Below are 13,089 nucleotides of genomic sequence, written 5' to 3' on the forward strand. Positions count from 1 at the left end.
TACAGCTCAGTGTTGTAAAAGGCAGCAGCCAGGTCTGTGAACTCTGACATGTGCACCCGGGGGGGCTGGGGCTGGGGGGGGGGGGGGGAACGACAGGACCTGACGGCGCGGGGAACGCCTGCGAGCGCAGCCTTTCATCTGCGTAGCCTCTGCACCGGCCCCGCCGGCCGGAGCGGGATGGGGGCGGCGGAGCCCCCCACCCGTGCTGTCCGTCAGGGCCCTCGGGGCCCCTCCGCGGCCGCGGGGTTCGGCAGCCTCCGAGGCGATTCCGGGGGTTTGGCGAGGCCCCACCGCTCCCGGGGAGCGGGCTGGGCCGGCGAGGCACAGGCCGTGCCCGCACCGGTGGCCTTCCCCGCACAGACACTCGGCAGGTGCCCCAGGAGAGCGGGCGAGGGCCGAGACGACCAGCGAGCCGGTCCGGGCGCTGCCTGTCCCGGGGCCGTCCCTGTCGGCGGGACGTGCTCCCGCAGGGACACGCTCGGCAGAGCCGCGTCTCCTGAGCTGGCGTGAGCGGGGCAATGGGACGGGAAAGGACGAGGCCACCCCAATCTTCTTCCTTTTCTCCCGAGAATTACCAGGTGCGTGGAGTAGCCCGGGCGGGGGCACCGGGCCAGGGCTGTCCGCGGGGCACGGTGAGCGCTCGGCGCCGGCCGGGCGGCGTCGAGAACGGGGCGGGAGCCCGCTCCGCCGGTTCGGCAGCTGCGCCAGGCTGTCCGGCAGGATCCCGGCACCCGCGGGACCCGCCGCCCCCCGAGTTGTATCTAGGGTTCCCGGTGCAAGAGGGCTGCCCGTGCCGAGTGGCGCTGGGAGCCGTCGGGCCGGGGCGGCGGCGACAGCGCCCACTCGGCTGGCAGGCGCGGCGGGATGGAAGCGGGCTCTCGTCAGAGTGTCAGCTCCTCAGAGGAGGAGAGAACTGGCCGCTCCTCTGCTTTTGCGAGGCGCTGCGGGATCGTTCCTGTAGGTTTAATCGAGGAACCTAAATACAGATCGATTTTCAGGGGGGAAAAAATAACAACAACGAGAAATCGTTTCCTTTTTGTTCTGGGAGGCCTCTCCGTTATAACTAACGTTTCCCCCCGCCGTGCCGAGGGAAGCGCGGGCCGCGGCCGCCCCGAGCCGCTCTCTTCTCCCACTGGGGCCGTCCAGAGCTCCGCGTAGGGCCAATGAAGCGCGTGGGCCAGGCAGGACCGCGCAGACATCGCTTGGCCGCCGCGCCCTTTGCGCGCCTACGCAGCGCCGCTGCCCTGGCTCTTCTTGAAAAGAGACATGAAAATACGCGCTGGGAAGGAAGAGAAGAGAGGAGTGGACTCTGCCTGCAGACGACGTCGCTTTTACGTAAAGATATGAACAGCAGGAGCTGCAGTCAGGGGTGGCGGCGTTGCAGTGGCTGCTGAGGCTCTCCGGAGCTGCCTTTGTCGGTAGAAACGATCACTTAAAAATGGGAAATATCAGAAGCCGCGCGAGTAAGCAGCGCTACCCTGAGCGGAGCGCTCCGCTCTGGTTTGTATTAGCGATTCTTGTGCTGTCATTAAGGAATGCAGGGGTGGAAGGATTTGCATCGGGACTCGAAACACACACGCTAAAAGAGACAAGCAAAATGCTGCTGCCTGCGTGCCGCACAGAAAACGGGGATAACGCTGAGCAAACCCCGAGAGGCTAAGGGGGAGTCGGGGGAGGCCGTTCCTCCTACCCCCCAAGTCAAGCCCAGTCCCGGGGGCTGCTCCTGCCCCGCTCCCCTCAGACCCTCCTGCTCTCCAGCACCTCGCGCCTGGCAGCTCATCGCGCCGAGCGGTGCGTGATGCAATTCCCAGCGTGGGATTCCTCACCTGCTGCCAGCTGATCGCTCGGAAGACGCACGTGAGGCTGCAGGCTCTTCTGGCAGCGTTTCCTTGTCCTCTCTCCTTTTCTTGCATATCTGAGCTACCTGACATGCTAGGTGCTGGCATGGTGAAACCTGGAGCGGTTCTTGGAGCGCTCCGGGACCGCAGGGCTGCCATCACCCCTGCCGCGGCCGCTGCCCGCACTCCTGCCGGCGGGCATGGAGGAACACGGCTAATTTTTCCTCCCATTATCAATAAGCCCAGCTTATTGCTTACCATTTCTATTTCTATTTGTGTCTATATGTAAATGTATGTAAACTCAGCTGTGTTATCGAATTGTTGAGGAATCCCTTTCCCAAGGTCTTTTCCTGAAAGAGCACCTCTGATCCTGAGGCTAAAAAGTTATCATGGACAATAAGCACTTTCACTCTCAGCCTCAGTTAGTCAAGGACACATGAGTTCATGTGACACCCCTTCCCGCAACACAGACTTGCTCATCTCAAAGCCAAGGACCGCACATTTTTCGTTGGAGTCGCGGTGACCGATTCTGCCTTAATCGAGAAGTTTTGGCGTCTCGGGCTCCGCATGTGGAAACGGGGAGAAAGAGTCAGAGGGCGATGGAGCAGGGACCCCGTTCCTAGACCAGTTTTGACTTCGTTCTTTCCGTAGGGATTCCCTGGGTATTTTTGAAGTTCAGTATTTGCGTAATGGACGGGGAAAGATGTTCCCCAGGAACAGACAGTTTATGTGACACACGCGTGCCCAAACAGTCACATTTACTTCAGATTGGAGCATCCTTCCAACCTGGGTGAAAGGGACTACAAAGAGGGAACTGAAAGACTGTGTTGAGAACTTCCAAGTGTGATTTTCGATGTGGTCCCTTTGGACATGAGCACATTTCGCGTTTTCAGTCACGGTCACCTGAAAGCTCGGTCGGGGTCAGCACACCACCCTCGCGGGAACGATCTTATGCTCTGGACGAAGCGAGTTCCGTTACAAAAACTCTGATTTGTTCAATCACTTGCCCACATAGAACGAGTTCCGTGCGTGCTCAACTCCTCATCGTTGCTTAAGCCCGATTTAGAAAACAAAAAAGCCCCAAGCCCTCAGTCCCAAGCAGCCCATCATATAAACTGATCGATAAATGCATTTACACTCCTGATTCTGGCTGCGGCAGTGCGATTGAGGCAGAGGGACGCTTAGAGCAGAGCACAGGCTGCGCTCCACGGCCGCGGACGAGCCCCGTTCCGGAGCCAGCCCCGCTCCGCCGCTCGCACGGCTTCGCCCAGCTCGCCCCGGGGGCTCAGAAGGAGAATTAACAGCAGGACAGGCAGGAGAGGGCAGGCCTGCCCCGCTGCCGGTGCGGGTCCGCACCTTCCCCCGGTGGAGGCTCCCGGCGTGCGGAGCCCCGGCAGAGGTGCGGGACCTCCGCTCCGGCCCCGGCCAGGAGCCGGTGTCTGCTGGGACAGACACCGAGCTCCGATTCGTAAACATCAACAGCACACGAGCTCCCGGGTCTTAATTTTTATAAGTGCCAATGAATAAACCCATTGCTCATAAACGTAGGAGCAGAGCGAGTATGCTGATGGTTTTGTATATGAAGGTTGTAAAATTACTCTGGGGGCCAATGCAAGCCGGTAAAGCGGCACCCAAGCCCCGTTTTCCTCCGCCGTGGAAGCCGGTGGAGGGAAAGAGGAGGGGGTCACCCAGTCAGGCTCCCTCTCTCGCAGCGGGGAATCGCGCAGAGCACGCAGAGGGCAGGGTTCCTCCCTGCCAGCTCCCAGCCACAGCACACACAGAGCCTGCAGCGCCTTCAGAATTTCGTTTCTCACACCTTTTACGCCGGAGAACCTTTTCCCTGCCTTTGTGTGGGAAGTAGGAGTTGCAGTCAGAAATGCTAAAAAAAAAAAATGTCATTAATTTATAAAAGAATACATTTAAACAAGACATTAATGAAATATATTGTTATTGATAAGATTTTAAAATGATACTGTTAAATGGGAAAAAACAGGTGTGAAGTTTGCAAGATTTTGAATTTTCAAGCTCACTTCCACAAAGAAAATAGAGAAACAGTGCACGTTTTGATTTTATTGGGGAGTCCTAAAGCATCTCTGCCGCCAGAGCAGGAGGTAGAGAAGGCAAAACACGGTACAGATGAAGAGGAATTTTCAGGGTAACATTTTGTTTCTTATGGCAGGTGAAAGACATACAGAACAGTTGATATTGGTGGTTAAACAGCGTTTTCAGCGTTGTGAGATATGGAGCTGAAAATATCGTATTCTCAAGCAACAATGTGTGCTTCTAAAATATAATTACGTAGGAAAAAATAGAATTTTAATTTCAATTACAATTACTCTATGAGAGACAGATGTGAGCTGCTAAAATGTTTATAATGTAGCTCAACAATAAAAAAAAGAGATATTGAAGAAATATGTGTCACTGATGGGATTTGATTGGCAGGTTGTATTAATTACAAGACTTTCACCTCTGAGACTGCTGTTCTAATCCAGACAGTGTCCAGGGAAAACAATTTAAAGTTTGTTTATATATTCTAAAATTATATAAAATCAAGTAGGCATCTTAAAAAAAAAAGTAAAATAAAAAAAGAAAAATTAAAAAAGAAAATAAAAGGATGAATTTCTCTACAGTGAAACACTTAAAAAGGAGCATCTGCTAATGCATACATTTTGGTCACCATCCTACAGCTTCAATCTGGAATTTTTACAGTTGCTACTACATGCAAATTGTATCTGTTGGTTCCATAATTTGGAATGAAATGAAAGATGTTACCCAAATTTCTCTCACATGACACATCGAGACCTGCATGTCTCCAGCAGGTGGAGGTAGGAATGCTGCTTATTTTTAGTGAATTGATAGAAATTAAATAATCAGCGAGGGGAGGGCAGTTCCAGTAGCACTAAGCCAAGGTGCTCCAAATCCATCACGTAGCTTTAGAGAGCTTATAAGAGCAGTTTAAAAGCACAGGATCTTAAACCATCCTTTATTTTCATTCCTACTGGCTAAAGCATAGGGTCCTTTCTGGTCACATTTGTAAGTTTTCTTTGCATCCAGAAAAATAATTTTCTCAACCTTAAAGCATTGCTCAGGATGTGCCTGCGTGCAGGGAAAAGCCAAACTTCTCTCCACGAGCATCCCAAGTGGATTCTGCACAGACTGAGCGGAGACATCCCTGAGCACAGAGCCAGAACCAACATTAATACCTGCATTTCCAGGGCAGGCTCCCGGCCCTAGCAGGGACCCCGTCCCCTCCAGCCGCGGGCACCTCCCAGCCCAGCCCAGCCAGAAGCGGGGAGACGCCAGGGCCTTCTCCCTTCTGTCGCTTCTGTGCCGGGAAGGGCACACAGGGCTCTGCCAGGCTCTGACGGCACCACAGACGGCGGGAGAGGAGAGCTGAGCTCTCTGCTGAGGGGAGAGCATTCAAACCCTTTCCATAAGAAAAGGATGGAAACAAAGAGAGGACAAGCCATTTATTTAGAGCCTGAAGAGCTTCAGTCAAAGAACCTCTTTGGCCCTGAAGCTTCCACCAAGTGTTAGGGCACCCTCTTGCACAGGAGCGGAGCGGAATGAGCCCGCACCCAGGGATGACAGGAGCACAGGCAGCCAGCCCTCCCTGCAGCCACCCCCTCCCCAAGGCCTCAGCCTTCTGCCTGCCTGCGCTGTCACCGAGACCCTGACAGGTCACATCAGCTGCCCGGTGAGGAATCCTGAGTGAGATCTCAGGGGATCTGCATCCTGTGCGCTGCTTTAGGGAAATGAAGACAAACAGTTTGCAAAGAACAAAGGTGTGCTTGCAGTAGAAACACCAACAACTGAAGCACCATCTCGATGTAAGAAACAGCCTCCATGTCAAAATGGGAGTGGTAATACATAAATCTGCACTAGGGCAATATTTTGAATCATAACCCCCATTTTAGTCTGTTCTACATGTTCTATGGCAAGGCATTTTATGTGATTTGGATACAACTCCACTGGTACATTAAAGTTTATTGGCCTTGAAAACAATGGCTGCATCACCACCGATAGAAGACTTGGTGTTACACTGTCAGTGCATATTTTATTTGATCTCAGTCTTAAATAAAACTCAGACCTTTGGACTCCATACTGAGTTGGACTTTAGCCTTTTCCTGTAATTATCTCGTGTCTTGTTAACATTTTATGAGCACATCTGCTTAAATAAACTTACTTGATGTGCATTTGTTTTGGCTGTAGCCTTCTTCACAGGATGGACGTGCTTTTCTCTTTGTCTTTTAAAAGAAATCAAAATCAAGCTGAACAATGGGACTGCAAGGGGAATAAATTTAGATATAGTGTTTGTTTCATTTAACAACAGTACAATACAGTTGAAATCAAATATATCTGACAACATTATTTATGAGGATTTAATATTTATGTACTAAGTGTCGAACATTTAGGTAATTACAACTCTAAAGCATTGTTTTGTTTGCCAGTTGCATTGACTGATTGACGCTGGAGAACCACGGGCACAATGTGTTTGTAGAAATGGACTGTAGAAAAGGCTGGAGTTTGAAATATTTTTAAATCTATGATTTTTATTCACCTTCTGAATACTTTAAGAGGAATAGAATATTTCCATATTTTTTCCCTGTTTGCATGAAAAGATCTTACTCGTTCGTTTCTGTCTCTACATGGCCACAGCACAGGGAGGAGTGGCATGGGAAGGAGGAGGCCTGGCCAGCCCTTCCCAGACACCTGCCCAAGGCTCTGTGAAGGCAGAGCACACTGCAGTCCTCCTGCTGCCATGCTTCTCCTCCCCCAGATCTCTTGCAACCAAGGGGCCCCACATATCCCTCCCCCCCCCAACCAAATACTGCTTCAAGTATTTATTAAACTGTGCAGATTGAGTGCTCTCTGTACCGCTTTAAAACATGTGATTCATCTCCTATGGATTTGTTGGCACCTTTGGACGTGTACTAAAAGTGTTGTGTGAGAATCCAGAGCTGCCTGCAGAGCGATGCTGGCCTTGTCACACCCAGGCAGCCCCTTCCCAGGGAAGGGACAAAGACAGGTAAGAGCAGAGGAAGAAGGGAGCAATGTTAAGCGATTTGTCTTTCTCAATTCTTCCCATACAAAGTATTCCTGGTAAGGATTTAAACTTCAGATGCTGGAAATAAAACAAATGCAGAAACAGAAAGAACTGGACTAGACTATATATTGTCTTTCTCCATCACCTTTCTCCATGTGATGTTTAATAGAACTTGGAGCACACATAGCACACATTCATTGACCACTAGAATGCAGCAATTTCCAAATAAGCAGCATCTTCATACAGCAACATTCAGCATGAGTTACACCCAATTAAACACGTTAAACAGGGGAATGGTTTTTGAAAGTTTCAGGGAGGGTTCAATATGGTCTCGTTCATCTTTTCCTGTCTGAGCTCCAATAACTGCCCCTTACACAACCTGCTTGAACTGCTCGAGGCATGCAGGTGCCGACTGTCCCTGCCCTGCTCTGCCCAGCCATCCGCTGCTCCCAGGGCCAAGTCAAGCTCCACCTGGCACAGGGGCACTGGGACATTGGGTAAATGCTCTCCTTGGTTTTGCTGAGTTCTCCCCTGGGCATTCACCTGCCCTCCAGAGCTGGCCAAGACAGAGCAGCCAGTGCAGGGTGGGACAGCCCTGGGTGGGGGGCAGTTCTGCCCCCGCAGTGAGGCACAGCCCAAGCAGCACAATTATGAGAAGCCATCAGGTCAGTTAGTAACTATCCTGCACCAAAACCAGAGGCTGTTGTAAGCACTTGAGGTTTTTTTCCATTTTTCCTGGTTAGCAAAGTGTTTTCCCCCAAAACACAGATATTAACTGTGTTACACCAAGCCAGCACGTATTCTAGAGTGTGCCTTGGGCAAAATGTTATTGTTCCAACACCCACTGCAGCAAAGTTGCTGAGCACACACCACCTCCACAGCTCAGGGAACTGCGTGGCCCATGGTTAGAGAAGGCAGCCTTTCATTCACCAACCACAGCTTGCTCAGACCACAGGGCCTCAGAACGGGCTTGTGCCAGCCCATCTCAGAGCAGGAATGCCACCTTCCATGTACCTCCTGCTACTGCTGACAAGAAGGCAGTGTCTCTGGGGAAGGCCTGGATAATGGGTGATGGCACCAGTGCTGCACCCTCTCTCAACCTGCTGCCCCCTGCGACAGCCCCCCAACAACATCCCGAGTGCACCCCTGGCCATGCTGAGGGGAACTCCTGCCCAGCTGAGTAACTTTTCAGGACTCACAGAAGAGGAAGGAATATTTCAGTGCTCAAAACTCTATTGCCACGTCCCCAGATTACTCTCCTCATCTCTCAACTTCCCCCCCAAAAATACAACTATCCTCTCTCCCTTCCACTCACTATATATTTCATCCCTCAAGATAAAATGCCTCCAGCTTGTTACTTTTCCAAAAGCCAGTTTTCCACTGGGTATTGCGCTGGCAGAGCTACACATAATTATTCCCTGTATTACCTTCAAAGCATCAGGAACTAAACGAATTTTTTTTTCTTAATCGAGTTAAGTCAAGCGCTAAACCTGCACCGTGGGAGAAATGCTGCTATCCTCAAATCTTTCCTTTCTCGCCTGGCTCCATCTACTGCTGCTGCCGCAGATTGCACACGGCGAAGGCACCCGCACTGCTCTGCTTGCCACCAAGAATCGTTTAAAGGCTAATTCTTCAAGAGATTAGGGAAAAAGCTGCTATGAAGGAAAAGACAAGTGCTTGTGTGTGTTTACCCCGCGGGGTTTTTACATCAGAAGTGTGAAGTAGGATAATCCAGTGGAAAGTGAGCTGCTTCTCGCTGAAAAGCATTTTGGAGCCAGTTTAATAACCCACTATGAGACCACACATCAAAATTGTATTTATTTAGGGAGCTAATTGAAACGGAGCCTGTAAGGAGGAGCCGACATCAGAAGCGAGATGCAGTGCAGATCAGAGAGCGGGCGGTGTTTGTGGGCAGGCTGAGCAGGGAGGCCGAGGCTGGTAGCCCTCAGCCAGGCAGCGTTCCCACTGGGTGGGCTGGGCTGCCACCAGGAGCTGGTTTGTCAGGGGAAGGCTTGTTGGCTCAAGCCTCTGGGTGATTTCCCTGAGCAGTGATACAGGTCCGCTTCCGCTCCTTCCAAGTGCCTTCTCTGTCGTGGCAAGAACTGACTACAGAGCCACGCTGTGGCCCCTCCCAGCACCACCAAGCAGAGGGGTGATGGCATTTCACATTTGGCTTGACTGAACAAATGATTGGGATTGTTTGATTGGTGTTTTTTGGTCTGTGCTGGAGGACACTGTAAGATTGTTTCTACCAAAGGAAAAGAAAAGTGATGTCAGATTGGAAAAGCCTGTCATCACATAAACTTCAACGAGCATTTTTGGGCAAACTGCTCAAATTCTTACTCAGCAAAAAGCTTCAAACCAGGTTCTTAAAATCCACTCAGGTGGCTTGAAACTATTAATGCCAATAAATACAGTTTGAGTTCCTCCTGCCTTCAGAGCAGCACGAGGGGCACTGTCAGCTCTGGCTGTGGGTGCAAAGACTGGAATCTCAGTGCAGGGAATCTCACAGGGATGGCAGCTCTAAAGGCTGTATTGAATGCCATGGTGCCTGTGATAAAACCCCAGTACTGTTATATAGGTGGGTCATAGTCACATTTAAGAAAAGACTGAGTACAAGTGCCATGCGACAAACAGCTGCATTTTGCCTTTTAATTTCATATTGGAACAGCATTTTGAGGCTCATATTTCAGAGAATTTAGTTGAAAACCTTTGAGATGAAGCAGCCAGTGTCAACCAGTTCTCCCCACTACAGTCCCCTCCTCCCAGCACGGGGCAGATACTCCAAGGTAAAGCTTGCTCTACTCACATTAAGCTGATAGTGCAAGTAGAGGAGTCTTTTCCCTTTTGGTTTAAATGAATCCTTGCCACTTAAGTTCATGTTTATTTTTATAATGTGGGCTCTCTGTCATTTATTGCTCCCAAAGCGACTCCAAATACCATGCTGGTTATGAGTGAACCTGGGAATATACTTCTGAATTGCTTGTGATTTATCCTGGTTCTGATGCATGTAATAACACAGCTCTTCCGAAGCCTCTTCAAGGCTATTAATTATTAATTTCTGTACTTTGTGTTGCACCACGTGACAGTTATTGTGGCTGTGGGTAGGAATTACTATGTCTGTGTTCCCCGGTAACAGCATTATCATTGGGAATTTCATATTTCAGGCTAACTGCTAAATGGCTTTGGAAGAGCTTTAACCTGTCCCCAGCAAGGGGATACATGCCATTTAAAACAAGATCCTTTGCAGGATCAGGATGCTGGGGAATGCAGATTCCAGGGGGAAAGGTGAGACCAAAAGCAACAGTGAGGACACACGGCAGAAGCAGATGGGCAACGTGCTCTGCAAACGTGCAGCACTTTCACCCTCCCAGTGGCCTCGGACCTCGCTGTACCTCTTACTAAAGATAATACAGGAAGAGGATGACCCCACATACAAGCAGTTTTTCATTCCTCAGTGACAGCTGCCAACAGCTTTAACCTCATGTAACTCCTTGGAGAAGCCAAGGGATCCAAACAGGTGAAGTCTGAGAGTGGCCGTGTGCCCACCTGTGCTGGTGGGATCTCCCAGCACAGGACCAGCAGCGCCACCAGAGAGCCCTGGTCCTCCCCAGCAGCACAGAGCCCTTGCTGTGGCAGTCTGCATTGCCCCACGGGCTGAAATGGATCTGTGGCTCTGTCCTGCTCTGCCCTGTGCAGCCAGATTCCCTTGGGAGAGACTTTCCCACACTGGATGTGCATTCTGCCAGGTGATGTGTGGGGCCAGAACCCTGCACCAAGGATGCTGCAGAAGTGGGTCCATGCACAGGGCCTTCAGCAGTGACCAGAGGAGAGCCTTCCCTCCCCCCTTCCTCCTCAGTTACTGAATCTGTTTAAACTAGGGGAGAGGGGTGAGGAAGTGAGACCTTTTGGGGAAGTCACATAGAGTTTGTTTTCCTTGGGGGTTTATATCAACACTGGTCTTGACATTTTGCCTCTTATTATGTGTGGCTCTTTAAAAGGTGAAATAATATTTTCTTTTGCTTGAGAAAAGGACAAAGTTCAGACAAGGCGCTCAACCCCAAATCATTTTCTTCTTTCCCAACAGTTTACACATTGTCTATGCTATGGTTCTGCAGAAAGCATCCCTCTGCAAACAGGAGGGTGGCAGGGAGACCCAGCTGCCCCAGGCCCACCCAGATCACCTGTCCCTGGCACCCTGCACTGCTCCATGGGCAGGGGCACACCCCAGAACGCAGGTGACTGACTCCAACAGGTCTCAGAGTGCCTGCCCACGGAACCTGATCTCAGCTGGCAGAAGCCCACTGCCAGCAGAGCCCGTGTGCAGCCCCAGCCCCAGCCCCAGCCCCAGCCCCTGTACACCCTGCCCAGCAAGAGCCTCCTCTGCCTTTCTCAGCCGTGGCCTCCGCCCGTGTCTGGCAGGAGAGCAGCAGCCTTCTGACAGAGAAGAGTCAGGCATGGAATTTCTGCTCCTGAACAGGAGTCCCAGGTCAGGAAGAAGCCTACTGTACCCATACTGATGTTTAATTAGGGTCAATCTAACTCACGTGGGTCTTCCTGTGTTTTTAGTGCATCGCGCTGACGCTTGGGGAAATAATGTGTTCTCCACTTGGAAAACTGGGGTTCATTCTTAGTAGTGCAAAGTTGTAGCTCATTTTTGGATTAGACAAAGTTTGCCACTTCTACTGCCCTTCGCAGTATTTTTATGTATCTTTAATGAAAGATGATAGAATTTGGGATTGATTGCATTCAGTAGAAAGTAAATATAGTGCTTAAGTTGCAACATACTAATTTCTATAGACACAGAACATGGGGTTATAAGCACAGTAAATCACTCATTTGCAGAATTATTTTACCCCAATATTTAATTGTAACCTAATAAATCCACATCATGTAAAATCAAGTGCAAACAGACCTAAATAATAATCTGCAAACTTCTGATAGTAAAATGGGATTTTTTTTTGTAACATATGCATTTCTATTTTAGACAGGTTTTTTTCAGTGTTCTCTTTAGAAATGTATTTTACACACAGACAGCCTTCAAGCAATATTGGACCATAAAACACGTATCAACAAAAAGTTTGCAAATGTCTTCTAGAGTCACATAACTGTTGGTGGTAAGGAAGGAGCCCTGAGCCACACTGTGCTCCTGAGGTGGGATGGAGAGGTCCCACAGTGATGTAACCTGCCCGGGCGGCTCGGCTTGGCTCGGCGGCACTGACGCACCACCATTACCTCAAACCAGCTGTTCAAATGCTGTAGGACATGCCACGGACCTCTGACCCACAGGTGAAGGGGGAATGAATGCAAATCACAATTTCCCAATTATTTGGAGGTGAAATGTGACACTGGAGTTAGTGCTCACCAATCAGGTTAACAAGTTAGCTGAAACTTTATCTTTCTGTACTTAAATTACTGGGAAATCATCCTGCCGCCCTGATGGAAGAGATACCAATCCCCCCCTGCTTACCCAGGGGCTGCAGGGTCGGCCACTGTGCAGGAGCAGGCGCTGCAGCTGCGGCTGCCTTGGGCAGTCCCGGCTGCCCCAGCCCTGGCACAGCTCACGGCGCTCCCTGCGGCTCTGCCGCCCTCGGGGGCTGCAGCCAGCACAACCCCTGCGCTCCAGAAGCCAGCAGGTCTGTCAGGCGTTTGCCTGCACACAACAAGCAGCGCGCTGCCAAGGGAGAGGCTGAGAGAAGAGCCCAGCCCCTCCCGGCCGTGGGTGCAGGGGGCTGTGCTCGGGAGGGGCGGGTGACACCCAGGGCGCTGCCCCGGGGTCCAGCTGCGGCTCTCGGGGGGCACAGAGCTGGCACAGAGCCCTGCTGGGCACAGCCCAGCCCTGCTGGGCACAGAGCTGGCACAGAGCCCTGCTGGGCACAGCCCAGCCCTGCTGGGCACAGAGCTGGCACAGAGCTGGCACAGAGCCCTGCTGGGCACAGCCCAGCCCTGCTGGGCACAGAGCTGGCACCCCATGGCTGCCCCCAGCAGCTGCAGACTCTCCCCAGGAGCTGCCCAGGAGCTCAGGGGCCCTGTTGGGGCAGTGATGGTATTCTGGTGAAGGCTGATGCTTCTCTGAGTTTAACAGCTTATGATAAATATGGTGCATGCTGTCAGGGTAAGATTTATCCTTTCCTTTTATTCTACCAGCTGTCAAACATGTTTGATTTTTCTCAAGCTTTGAGTGTTGCAGGAATTTAGCCAATA

This window comes from Vidua chalybeata, chromosome 21 (assembly GCF_026979565.1).
Source record: "Vidua chalybeata isolate OUT-0048 chromosome 21, bVidCha1 merged haplotype, whole genome shotgun sequence".
Taxonomy (NCBI): Eukaryota; Metazoa; Chordata; class Aves; order Passeriformes; family Viduidae; genus Vidua; species Vidua chalybeata.